The sequence below is a fragment of the Balaenoptera acutorostrata genome, chromosome 2, assembly GCF_949987535.1.
Source record: "Balaenoptera acutorostrata chromosome 2, mBalAcu1.1, whole genome shotgun sequence".
NCBI classification, from domain to species: domain Eukaryota; kingdom Metazoa; phylum Chordata; class Mammalia; order Artiodactyla; family Balaenopteridae; genus Balaenoptera; species Balaenoptera acutorostrata.
The window spans coordinates 24,385,515-24,400,573 of NC_080065.1; positions in this window are offsets into that span (position 1 = coordinate 24,385,515).

The window sequence follows — 15,059 nt, forward strand, 5'->3', positions numbered from 1 at the left end:
CTGGAAACAAAGGGCAGGGTTAGCCCCTACAGCCAGTGCTGCTTTACAAGATTTGGAATAAACACATAACTGAGTCTTTTGCTCCATGTGGGAGTGAAGAAAAGTGTAGGAGGGGCCTTGCCTCCAGCCTTACAGTGAGCTCCCTGAGGGGTTGTTCTCTATCTTGTTTCATACTGAGACTGTTTATTGGTGACATTCTTTCTGGGTCAAAACCATTCCAGTGGGGGTAAGCTGAGACGAAGTGAGAGAGTGTCATTGACATCTATACACTACCAAATGTAAAATAGATAGCTGGTGGGAAGCAGCCGCATAGCACAGGGAGATCAGCTCGGTGCTTTGTGACCACCTAGAGGGGTGGGATAGGGAGGGTGGGAGGGAGATGCAAGAGGGAGGAGATATGGGGATATATGTATACATATAGCTGATTCACTTTGTTAGACAGCAGAAACTAACACAACATTGTAGAGCAATTATACTCCAATAAAGATGTTAAAAAAAATTTTTTTTAATTAAAAATACCAAGGAAAAGGTGGGACATTACATATTAATAAAAGTATCAATTCTCCAAAAAGACATAAAACTCCTAAAGCTGTGGAATCTGACATCAAGCTTTCAATATATGTGAAGCAAAAACTGATAGATCAAGTAGGTACAGAATCAGTAAGGATAGACTTGACCTGGACAGTAATAGCAATCAAACTAATATAATTGGCATTTATAGAATACTCCACTCAACAACAATAAAATATACATTTTTCTCAAGCTCATGTGGATCACAGAGAAAAGTCTCAAGAGGAATTTTAAAAAGCAATTATATAGAATTAAAAATTTAAAAAAAATTGTAGATACAGAGAAAGCAGTGCTGAGAGGAAAATTAAGTGCATATATTCAGAAAGAAGAAAGATCTATAATCAGTAATCTGAGCTCCACCTCAGGAAACTAGAGAATGAAGAACAATTTAATATTAGTGTAAGCAGAAAGTAAAAAGAAATAATACATATGTGAGCATAAGTTATTGAAACTGAAAACTTTAGTAGAGAAAATCAATGAAACCAAAAACTTCTTTGAAAAGACCAGCAAAACTGATAAACCTCTAGCCAGGTTAACAGAAAAAGAAAAGAAAAGAAAAAATAATTACCAATATCAGAAATTAAAGAGAGGTCATCCTGACCTGTTTCATGAATGTTAAAAAGGCAGTAAAGAACAACAAGCAGAACTCTATAATTTAGATGAAACAGAATGATTTCTTCACAGACACAAACGCTTAAAACATACACAAGGAGAGACAGGTAATCTGATCAGGCCCATATCTATTTTAAAAAAATTGTATCAATAATCAAAAACCTTCCAAAAAAGAAACCTTCAGTTCAGATAGTCACCGGTGAATTTTACCAAATCAAAAGAAATGGTGCCAATTACCACAATCCCTTCCAGAAAACAGAAGCTGAGGAAACTCATTCTATGAGGTCAGCATTACCGTAATACCAAAACCAGACACAAGCATTACGTGAAATAAAAATATTTATATATCATGTTAAGAAGTTGAAAACTTTCTCACTAAAATCCAGAAAAAAGGAAAGATATTCTCTTTTACTCTTCCTACTCTCCGTTTTACCGAGATTTTTAGCTAGTACATTAAAACAAGAAAAAAAAAAAAAGAGAGAAAGTATTTGGCTTGGAAAGGATTAAATAAAGCTGTCTATACTTGCAGATGACATGATTGTCTCTGCAGAAAAATATAATTTTGGAAAATTATGGAAATAATAAAGGACTATAACAAGGTCACAGGATTCATGGTTTAGTATATATTCTTGTGTATATGCTATACATACATATATATGTATTTTGTATATATACCGTACATATAAATATAAACACACACACATTTAATAAGTCAATGAAATTTGAAATTAAAACATACCATGTTGGGCTTCCCTGGTGGTGCAGTGGTTGAGAATCTGCCTGCCAATGCAGGGGACACGGGTTCGAGCCCTGGTCTGGGAAGATCCCACGTGCCGCGGAGCAACTGGGCCCGTGAGCCACAACTACTGAGCCTGCGCGTCTGGAGCCTGTGCTCCGCAACAGGAGAGGCCGCGATAGTGAGAGGCCCGCGCACCGCGATGAAGAGCGGCCCCCGCTTGCCGCAACTAGAGAAAGCCCTCGCACAGAAACAAAAACCCACCACAGCCAAAAACAAATAAAATAAATAAATAAAATAAATTTCTAGTTAATATTAAAAACAAACAAAAAAACATACCATGTATATTGTACCATAAAAATGAAGTACTTAAATATAAATCTAATAAAATATGTATAGGAACTATATGTGCAAAACTATAAAATGCTGATAAAAGAAACCAAAGATTAAATAAATCAAGAGTTATTCTGTGTATACTGACTGGAAAAATCAATATTATTAAGATGTTTATTCTTCTTAACTGTATCTATATATTCCATGCAATTCCAATCAAAATTCCAGTGAGCTATTTTCTTGATATTGACACACTAATATCAAGTTAATGTGGAAAGGAGAAAGACCTAAAATAGCCAAAACAATAATAGAAGATTAACAGCATAGCTGTAGTGCTAACAATTCCTGATTTCAAGAATTACTATAAAGCTACAGTAATCAAGAGAGCATGATATTGGCTCAAGAATAGACACATAGATCAATTAAACCATATAAACAGCCCAGAAGGAGATGCACAGAAATGCAGTCAACTGGTATTTCACAAGGGACAAAGACAATCAAGAGAGAAATAGATGAATGGATAAACAAAGTGTGGTACATTCAAACAGTGCAATATTATTCAATGAAGAAAAATAAATGAACTAAAATGCCATGAAAGGATATGGATGAATATTAAATGTATAGGGTAAAATGAAAGAAGCCAGTAGCAAAAGTCTACATACTGAATTATTCCACTTATATGACATCTGGAAATGACAGAACCTATAGGCATGGTAAATCAGTAATGGCCAGTAGATTAAAGAAGGGCTAGAAATGATGATGAAACACAGGGAATATGTTCAGAGTTTCAAAACAATGCTGTATACTTTCATTGCAGATACATGACACTAAGCATTTGTAAAATTCCATAGAGTTTTACAGCTCAAATAGTAAATATTAATATAAACAAATTTAAAAAAAATCATTTAAGAGGTCAGGGGAATCCAGGATGTGTGCAGAATGTAACTCGGGGCTGGGTATATGGGAACTATCTGTATTACCCTTTCAATTTTTCTATAAATCTAAAATCTTTTCTAAAAACAAAAACTTATTTTTAAAAAATTCTGCAAGACACAAATAGAATACATTCAAAGAAAGTCACATCATAGTCAAACATCATAAATGAAAATAATATTTAACCAGAAAATAAAAAGATACATTATATTCTGGCACAACAATAAGAAGAATGAGAGCTAACATCATCAGAAACAAGTGAAGCCAGAGATAATAAAATCATATATTTAATGAAATTATAGGAAAAATGTGTAACCCCCAAATTTTATATCTACTAATAATTTTGTCCCAAAATTAAGGTTAAATAATGAAATTTTCAAATAAACAAGAACAGGCAAAATTTGTTGCTAGCTGAACCAGACTGCAAGGAATACTGTTGATAGCTCTTCAGATAAGACAAAGAAAACCAAACCAAACCAAAACAAACAAACAAAAATGAGCACAAATTTACTGATGTACGTATCTGCAGGAAGAAATGAAGATCACCGGAAAGGGAAATTGTGAATTTAACTATAAAATAATATTTATAAAATATATTAAATAGTTACTAACTCTTTAAAGAAAAAACTACACTGTGGATACATAACACATAATAGAAGGAGAATGAGTGACAACTAAAGTACAAAGGACAAAACAACAATACATGGTATTTTACTTACAATAATGGCTAATTGGCATAATTTAAGTCACTTTGAAAAGTTAAAGATTAAAAAGCTGAATTTAGAAAATAACCAGTAATAACACAAAGCAACATACATTTAAAACATTGACAGAATTAACAGGAGTTATAGAAAAATATACAATGAACCACAGCTATTTCAAATAGGATTTTCTCATAATTAAAAACAAAAAAATCAGTAATGCTATAAAAGCTTTATTTTTTATTGAAGTAAAATTGATGTATACCATTATAAAAGTTTCCGGTGTGCAACACTGTAATTCAATACACAACGGGATCATCATCAAAAGTGTAGTTATCATCCATCACCACAGAGTCGATCCCTTTTACCCATTTTGCCCACCTCTCAACCCCTTCTCCTCTGCTATATCTGTTCTAGATATAAAAGTTTTAAACTATATTATTATCTAACTTACCTAACAGAAACTTATAGAATACTACATCTGGCAGCTAAAATACATAGTCTTTGGGGCTATAAAACAAGTCTCAATAAGTCACAAAGGATCATATGTTCTGTGAACATACATAAATGAATAAATGTTTTCGAGAAGAATAATGAGATAATCTTAAGTGTTTGAGAATTAGCAGTACGTGTCTAAATTAACACTTGTTTAAAAAAAATGCAATGGGAATTTAAAATATATTATTGACAGTATGGAAATAGAAATTTACCTTATCAAAACTTATATGATTGAGGCAAAACAGTCTTTGGATATACTTTATCATTTAAATATGAAAGTTTAAAAAATCAATAAGCTAAGCCTCCATCTCAAGATTCTAAAAAGGAAAAAGGAAAATTTAAAACCCAGAGGAAGAAGAAGGATAAAAAGTAGAATGATGAGAACAAAGAGCAAAGATATAAAATAGAGAATAATAACAAAGCCATAAGCTTTAATCTTTGAAAGTTTAATGAAATTGATAAACTCTGTAGTAGTAGAATAATACCTCCTCCCAAGTTGTGTAAGTGTTATTTCCCAGAACCTGGGAATATGTTCCTTTACATGGCAAAGAGACATTGCAGATGCAGTTAAGTTAGGATCTCCATAGCGTTTCCTGAATTACCCTGGTGAGCCAGTGTAATCACAAAGGTCCTTATTTTGAAAAAGAGTAGACGAGGGAAGCAGAAGTGTCGGAGTCAGAAAAGGAGATGTGACAGTGGAAGCAAAGTGAGAATGATTTCATTTCAGGCTGTAAGTATGGAAGGGGGCCAGTAGCTGAGGATTGGGGAGAGCCTCTAGAAGCTGAGAAAGGCAAGAAAATGGATTCCCAGAATGTGCAGAAGGAATGGGGTCCTGTAAACATTTTAACTTTAGCTTAGTTAGACCTATTTTGAACTGTGACCTCCAGAACTGTAAAATAATAAATTTGTGGTGTTTTAAGTCACTCAGATTGTGTTAATTTGTTACAGCAGCAACAGGAAACTAAGAGAAACCCTTAGCAAGACTGATAAAAAAATGTAAAGTACACACAAATTAACATTAACTGAAAGCAATATAGTGGTGCCAATACACATATTTTCAAATTAAAGGAGAATAAGAGAATAGTGTATTTCCTTCTTGATTTTCAATACTGTATTTAGCAGAAACCAACTTTATTTATTAGCATAAGGACATAGGGGCGACAATGAAAAACAACAATCATAAGGAGAAAAAAGAAAAGAAAACAAAATGTACTATTTAATTAATTGTAAATGGATTAAAAAATCATCCATTTTTAATTTGCTGTTTGTTAACTTTTTTTTTTTTTTTAACATCTTTATTGGAGTATAATTCCTTTACAGTGTTGTGTTAGTTTCTGCTGTATATCAAAGTGAATCAGCTATACATATACATATAGCCCCAGATGCCCTCCCTCTTGCCTCTCCCTTCCCCCATCCCTATCCCACCCCTCTAGGTGGTCACAAAGCACGGAGCTGATCTCCCGGTGCTTGAGTATCTTTTTAAAAGAGCAGATGTCCGGATCCTAATATCAATAAAACAAATTAGGACAATAAATGACTCCATTAAAATAAATCTGTTGCCCATAAATTTTCTAGCAATTAATATAAATCAACTTTATTATAAATTGTATAGTACACTCCTGCCAAATTGAGAACTATATATTTTATTTCCATCTGTATTTTGAAGTGTGAATACTAGAAAATTAGCTTTAATAAAAGCTCAATTAATCTAAGTAATAATGCCTAAATATCTCTTGGTGTGAAGGGTCTTGAAACACATGATTTTCCATCCCAATGCCAGTTTTGTCTAATCATCTTATGGGCAAAATTTATGTCATATTTTTACTTTGAAAAATCTATTTGGAACAAAGAAAACTATACTTAGGCAACAATTCCTGTACTGTTGAAAATTAGCAACTGTTATCACAACAACAACAATAAAATGTACTTTGACTCCAATGTAATTATGTACTTAATTTTTCTCTTTTTTAATTTTCAAGAACCATTTTTTATTAAACCCATATAAGAAAATTTACTTATCGGTGTTATTTATATTTAATTTACAAGAAGACTGAAGCAACAGTTATGTCACTATTATATATTGCTTAAATTTTTTCACTGATTTTATGTTAGAGTTATTTGGAAAGTTTATAGTCCTTAAATTTCGATTAATGTCCTCACATTTTGTTGCATGTGTGCTCAGTTCTCCCAAAAATTCTTTGAACTTGACCACTCTGAATATAAAGCTGGCATTCAAGTCAATCAAAAAATTACTTATGTCTTTGGTGAAATGTCTATTTATGTCTTCCGCCCATTTTTTAATTGGATTGTTTGTTTTTTTTGATATTGAGCTGCACGAGCTGTTTGTATATTTAGGAGATTGATCCTTTATCTATTGTTTCACTGGCAAATATTTTCTCCCATTCTGAGGGTTGTCTTTTCATCTTATTTATGGTTTCCTTTGCTGTGCAAAAGCTTTTAAGTTTAATTAGGTCCCAGAAGACATACAGATGGCCAAGAGGCACACAAAAAGATGTTCAACATCACTAATTATTAGAGAAATGCAAGTCAAAACTACAGTGAGGTGATACCTCACCCCGGTCAGAATGGCCATTATCAAAAAATCTAGAAACAATAAATGCTGGAAAGGGTGTGGTGAAAAGGGAACCCTCCTGCACTGTTGGTGGGAATGTAAGTTGATACAACTATGGAGAACAGTGTGGAGGTTCCTTAAAAAACTAAAAATAGAACTACCATATGACCCAGCAATCCCACTACTGGGCATATACCCTGAGAAAAGCATAATTCAAAAAAGAGACATGTACCACAGTGTTCACTGCAGCACTATTTACAATAACCAGGACATAGAACTAACCTAGATGGATAAAGAAGATGTGGCACCTATATACAATGGAATATTACTCAGTCATAAAAAGAAACGAAACTGAGTTATTCGTAGTGAGGTGGATGGACCTAGAGTCTGTCATACAGAGTGAAGTAAGTCAGAAAAAGAAAAACAAATACGTATGCTAACGCATATATGGAATAGATTCCATATATGCAATCTAAAAAAAAAAAAAAAAAGGTACTGATGAACCTAGTGGCAGGGCAGGAATAAAGATGTAGACATAGAGAATGGACTTGAGGATATTGGGTGGGAAGGGAAAGCTGGGGCGAACTGAGAGGAGCATTGACATACATACACTACCAAATGTAAAACAGTTAGCTAGTGGGAAGAAGCAGCACAGCACAGGGAGATCAGCTCGGTGCTTTGCGATGACCTAGAGGGGAGGGATAGGGAGGATGGGAGGGAGGCTCAAGAGGGATATGGGGATATATGTATGCATATGGCTGATTCACTTTGTTGTACAGCAGAAACTAACACAGTATTGTGAAGCAATTATACTCCAATAAAGATCTATTTAAAAATTACTTATGATTTAAGTGAAATTCATTAAGACTAAGTACTTAATGAAAATTAGCAAGGTGTTTTATCTCTCTTTAGAAACAAATATCCATTTTTACCTTTACTTGATATATCTGAAGTAACATATATAGATTTGCCTTTGAATATTACATTTCTTCCATCTGGTCCACTACTATTTTGGAAAGCTTGGTCCTTTCTGAGTGAGAAACATAAGATTTGAAATGATTAAGGTCCATTTATAACATTACTATTTGCTTAAATTTTATATCATTATCTGTCATTATTGAGTAGAATGCATCACCCCTGAAGGAGGCATATGAGTCTAACGGTAAAAATATAAGGATGAGGCATATATTTAGGTCATGGATAACTCAGCAGGTAATGAAGAACGGAGTAGGCATTTAAAATCCCCTACATCTGAAAATCTTGTAAGCCAAAAGATGATTCTTAAACTACAGAAAATGTTATGTGTTTATCTAATTGCTTGATATTGTTTCTTGTTTTCTTTCATAAAGATGCATGGTACTGCTATTGGGGAAATTAAATTTACTTAGACCGCATGAAATCATAAAATAAAACAGTACTAATTATTACTAATACTAATACTATGAGAAGAAGAAGGAGAAGAAGGAGAGGAAGAGGGGAAAATTCAATTGTAATAATTTCCATTTTTAAGTATTTTATGTCCCAAGCTCTCTGCTATGTGGTATATGTGAATTAACTTATTAAATCATCTCACCAGACTTGTGGGTAAGTACTACACTATATAAGATTCTTTTGCCTGAAAAAAATAGAAAATCCCAAATCAGTAAGAAAAATTTATTACCTCATATAGCAAAGACTCTAAAGGTCAGGCACCCCCAGGGTTGTTTAATTCAGTGGCTGAATGATGTCATCAAGAACCCAGCTTTTTTCGTTATTTTCTGACCTGCCCTCCTCAGCACCTTTGTTCTCAGCCTTCCTCCCTTCATGAGAGTAAAATGGTTATGACTCTGTGTGTAAACATGAGAACGTGTAATAGAAAATGTGGGTAACTCTTCTTGTGTGAGTTTTCTTTTTTAAAGGGGAAACTTTCCCCAGACTCTTTCCAGCAGACTTCTTCAAATGTAAATGAAGATGAATACAAATTAAACCATGATTAAATTATATTTTTTATCTTTCGGGTAGGATCAAAGTTTCATAATCATCCCTAGATCTATCACTGGCAAAGAGAATAAGATTTTAATGATCAGCTTAGAGTACGCAGGATTTAACAGTGAGTCCTATGGGAGAGAATTAAAAACATGAACAAAATAACCAAGTAGGGAGATTGAAAGTGAGGTAGGCAACCACTTATGTCTGCTACAGATATTATCTTTACTTTCTATATAATCAAACAAGGGATAAAAGAAATGGTGAGATTAACATTATTGGGACAGGAAGTTGCAGAATATGAATTCAATGACACGTTGAAGGGTTGGAGAGATTTAGTAGCTTGTTCCAATAAGACAATGCACAGTAATGTGTTAGAGGAGGAAAAAAGCAAAGAAAGACATTTCCCTGGACTTAAGAAGGTGATGTCTGTGCCAGAATTCATATCATTAAGTTATTTTCTGGACCAGACATTTATTTCAGAGATCTAACTAATATTTTTACTGCCTTTTTTTTTTTTTCTATTTGAGGTAAGAGATTCTAGAGCATATTTGAATGTTGATGTGATGATCCAATACACAGGAAGAGATTAATGAAACAGAGAAAATCAAGTAACGACAGGAGAAATTTCTTTCATAAGTCACTAGTAGAGGATAACAAGAATAATTACTGAGAGATTTCAAAGAAAGAAATCCCTTACAATGTTTGAGAAGAATGAGAAAACGTGGATATACTCAGTAAAGTCTGGAAAATTATTCATAGAAGACAATGCAGCCAGTGTTTTAGTTCACATCCTCATTATTATCCTCAATTTTTAATTTTTCATCTTTATTCACCTCTTTATTCTTCACATGTTTCTCCTCATATACTAACTATTAATTTTCAAGTTCCTTATAAAAATTAAAATACTATTCTGGGGAAAATGTTACTAGAAATCTTTATACACTTACACAAACCTTAGAACTCAAGCACATCATAATGAAAACATGAACTAAGACAAATATATAGTGCTTGAATGGCATCAAATTTTATTGTGTTAAACTGTGTAAAACTTTCCTATAAAAAAATGTAAAGGTTTATATTAAGAAGTCAGAGTGCCATTGTACTTTAATCAGGCGCTCATCTAAATGGAAATGAGCAAGACTAATTTTGTAGAATTTAGATGCTGAGCTGAACCAAACTTATTATAAAAGAACTGGTGAATCTATCACAGCAAAGGTAAGTAACTATCTTGTAAAGTAAATTCATCTATAATGCAATAAAAAGATGTATTAAATCCAAGGATGAGAGATTTGTTGTAGCCCTTGAATATACATTCAAATAGCTTTAAAAAAAATCTGCCTGAAGGCCCCCCCAGGTGTGTGGTTGGACCAGGAGTATAGGGGGGAACAGAAGCGTTAAAGCCCACTTAAAGCCAACAAAAGATCAGAAAGAAAAATTAAGGAAACAATCCTATTTACCATCACATCAAAAGAAATAAAATACCTAAGAACAAACTTACCTAAGGAGACAAAAGAACTGTACTCTGAACACCATAAGATGCTGATTAAAGAAATTAAACATGACACAAACAGTTGGAATGATATACCATGTTCTTGGACTGGAAGAATCAATATTGTTAAAATGATCATATAACCCAAGACAATCCACAGATTCGACGCAATCCCTATCAAATGACCAATGGCATTTTTCACAGAACTAGAACAAAAAAATTTTTAATTTGCATGAAAACACAAAGACCCCTATTAGCCACGCCAACTTGAAGAAAGAAAAACGGAGCTGGAGGTAACAGACTTCCTGACTTCAGACCATACTACAAAGTTACAGTCATGAAAACAACATGGTACTGGCACAAAACAGAAATATAGATCAATGGAACAGGAAAGAGAGCCCCGAAGTAGACCCAACCACCTATGGTCAATTAATCTATGACAACAAAGGCAAGAATATGCAGTAGAGAAAAGACAGCCTCTTCAATAAGTGGTGCTGGGAAAACTGGACAGCTACATGTAAAAGAATGAAATTGAACATTCTTTAACATCATACGCAAAAATAATCTTAAAATGAGTTAAAGACCTAAATGTAAGAATGGATACTATAAAACTCCTAGAGGAAAACATAGGCAGAAGACACTTTGACATAAATTGTAGCAAAATCTTTTTGGAACCACCTCCTAGAGCAATGAAAATAGAAACAAAAATAAACAAATGGGACTTAGTTAAACTGAAAATCTTTTGCACAGCAAAGGAAACCATAAACAAAACGAAAAGAGCCTACAGAATGGGAGAAAATATTTGCAAATGATGTAACCCATGAGGGATTAAACTCTAAAGTATACAAACAGCTCACACAGCTCAATATAAAAAGAAAAACTCAATGAAAAAAATTGCAGAAGATCTAAATAGACATTTCTCCCAAAAAGACATAGAGATGGCCAACAGGCACATGAAAAGATGCTCAAATCGCTAATTATTAGAGAAAGGTAAATCAAAACTACAATGAGGAACCACCTCGCACCAGTGAGAATGGCCATAATCAAAAGGTCTACAAACAATAAATGCTGGAGAAGGTGTGGAGAAAAGGGAACCCTCTTACACGGTTGGTGGGAATGTAAAATGGTACAGCCACTATGCAGAACAGTATGGAGGTTCCTTAAACAACTAAAAATAGAACTACCATATGATCCAGCAATCCCACTTCTGGGCACATATCTGGAGAAAACCATAATTCAAAAAGATGCATGCACCCCAGTGTTCACTGCAGCACTATTTACAATAGCCAGGACATGGAAGCAGCCTGAATATCTATCGACAGATGAGTGGACAAAGAAGATGTGGTATGTATATATATATATATATATATAAATATATAAAACGGAACACTACTCAGACATGAAAAAGATGAAATAATGCCATTTTCAGCAACATGGATGGAACTAGAGTTAATCATACTAAGTGAAGTTAAGTCAGACAGAGAAAGACAAATACCATATGATATCACTAGAGTGTGGAACTTAAAAAAAGAAAAAATGATACACATGAACTTATTTACCAAACAGAAACCAACTCACAGATAAAGAAAACAAACTTATGGTTACCAAAGGGGAAAACAAACTTATGGTTACCAAAGGGGAAATGTGGGGGGGAGGAATAAATTATGAAGTTGGGAGTAACATATACATACTACTATATATAAAATAGATAAACAACAAGGACCTATGTATAGTACAAAGAACGATACTCAATATTTTGTAATAAACTGTATTACAAAAAAAATGTTACTTTGCTACACTTGTAACTCACACAACACTGTAAATTAACTATACTCCAATAAAAAAAAACTGCCTGAAATTAAAAATAGTAATAATACTTTAAAATAATCTGTAGCCATGATTCTTTATGAAATGTAAAAAGTGACCAATATTTTTGTATCATTGTTAATTACATATATATTTTTTGCTCTATTTCTTTGATGTGATTTGGAAACTTCAGACAAGGATATTCATCCCCTCAATGCTTAGTCTAATGTATAAATAGACCTACTATAATCAATCTTTCAGGTAACATAAACATACAGGTCTACTCGTGTATAATTAATTTTCAAAAATAACACTTTCTAAATACAGACATAGAGGAAATATTTACAGGGAATTTTCATTATAAAGAAAAACTCAAATTACAATTTTAAACAGACCACTGAGCAAATCATTTTGAAATACTTGATCAGGTATTTAGAGGTTACTGTAACAATAATCAGCTCTCCCTCAAATACAGTGGTATATATGTGTCTATATATCTATACATATATATATATATATATATATATATATATATAAAAACTTTAAAGTAATTTTTCCCACCCCAGTGGATAGTGTATATCTCAAACCCAGTTAAATCTTACCCTCTTTCAACAAAAATTAAACAAAAAAATGTTTGTGGTTTCTAACACCTTGTCTTCAAAACAAAACAACAACCAAAAAAACAGAAACAAAACAAAAAATAAAAGCAATGTACCTACTAGTTATGTCAGGGTCATTAAAACCCCAGGGAGTCCAAAACCCCAAGGGGCACGTCTGGATGGAAGCTGCCTCCCTTTGCCGGAAGCTCCAAATTACAAAAATATCAGTTGCAAAGATTTTCCTTTACTGCTGGAAGATGTGAGCATTGTAAATTAGACCACAGAGTTCCAATAAACCTTAACTGGAAAAAAAATGTCTAGCACACTCTAGTGAATCTTGGTCTCTATTTTGACGATTCATCTAGTGAGTCATATTCCTGGAAAGATTCTCTAGGGTCCCACAAAGGCTCATGCTTATTGTCCAAGGCTAGAACTCTTATGCACAGTCACATCCAGTCTCTGTTTTGGGGGTCTGCCACTGTGCCTGGGTGGCTGGTGCTGCAAAGACTCAAAACATAACCACCGAGGAATAATCTAGACAAACCAACAGGTCCTGGAGATATTTCTGGATCTCAAATAAAGATGCCCTCTTGCTTCCTCGTGAGTTCGCCTCTGAGGTCTTTGGAGCCTTTAATGTGAGTGGACTTCATTCTGGACAATCTATAAAGAGGTTCTAATCATGTTTTTCGTCCAAAGAGAAAATACCAGGTTCATAATCTGTGATAACATCATCCCCTCCTCTCAAGGAGTATCTGCAACAGGATGCAACACTATCTGTACTAGCTATCGCCACCACTGTTGTAACTTTTCCTGGGGCAAAAAGATCCCTAATCCCTTTAAGCCAGCATCACTGAGAAGGGGCCAGGCCATGGAAAAGTCTGAAAAAGAATGGTAATCCAAAAGATAGTTTGCATTTTCTCCTAGACACAAAAATACTAGTGACTTCTCTACCAATTGATACAGGAATATTTTTTCCTGTCTTCTAAATATTCCACTATACATGAATAAATCAAACTCCCTGACTCTTAATTAGGGGCCCAGGGAATAACACCCCGTACTTCCCATTCTATAATAATGGTTTTGACATTTTTATTTCTATCTCTTTTCCATAGTCTACAAGCTTTAAGAGGAAGCACACAATGTACCTTATATTTACCATAATTTCATTGTATAGTACAGTGCCTGACCTGATATAGTACACACAAAAAATACTTTTTTTTTTTAAACATCTTTATTGAAGTATAATTGCCTTACAATAGTGTGTTAGCTTCTGCTTTATAACAAAGTGAATCAGTTATACATATACAATATGTTCCCATTTCTCTTCCCTCTTGCATCTCCCTCCCTCCCACCCTCCCCATCCCACCCCTCTAGGTGGTCACAAAGCACCGAGCTGATCTCCCTGTGCTATGTGGCTGCTTCCCACTAGTTATCTATTTTACATTTGGTAGTGTATATATGTCCATGACACTCTCTTACCCTGTCACATCTCACCCCACCCCCTCCCCATATCCTCAAGTCCATTCTCTAGTAGGTCTGTGTCTTTATTCCCGTCTTGCCACTAGGTTCTTCATGGCCTTTTTTTTTTTTTTTTTTTTTTCCCCTTAGATTCCGTATATATGTGTTAGCATACTGTATTTGTTTTTCTCTTTCTGACTTACTTCACTCTGTATGACAGACTCTAACTCCATCCACCTCATTACAAATACCTCCATTTCATTTCTTTTTATGGCTGAGTAATATTCCATTGTATATATGTGCCACATCTTCTTTATCCATTCATCTGTCGATGGACATTTAGGTTGCTTCCATGTCCTGGCTATTGTAAATAGAGCTGCAATGAACATTTTGGTACATGACTCTTTTTGACCTATGGTTTTCTCAGGGTATATGCCCAGTAGTGGGATTGCTGGGTCGTATGGTAATTCTATTTGTAGTTTTTTAAGGAACCTCCATACTGTTCTCCATAGTGGCTGTATCAATTTACATTCCCACCAACAGTGCAAGAGTGTTCCCTTTCCTCCACACCCTCTCCAGCATTTATTGTTTCTAGATTTTTTGATGATGGCCATTCTGACCGGTGTGAGATGATATCTCATTGTAGTTTTGATTTGCATTTCTCTAATGATTAATGATGTTGAGCATTCTTTCATGTGTCTGTAGGCCATCTGTATATCTTCTTTGGAGAAATGTCTATTTAGATCTTCTGCCCATTTTTGGATTGGGTTGTTCGTTTTTTTGT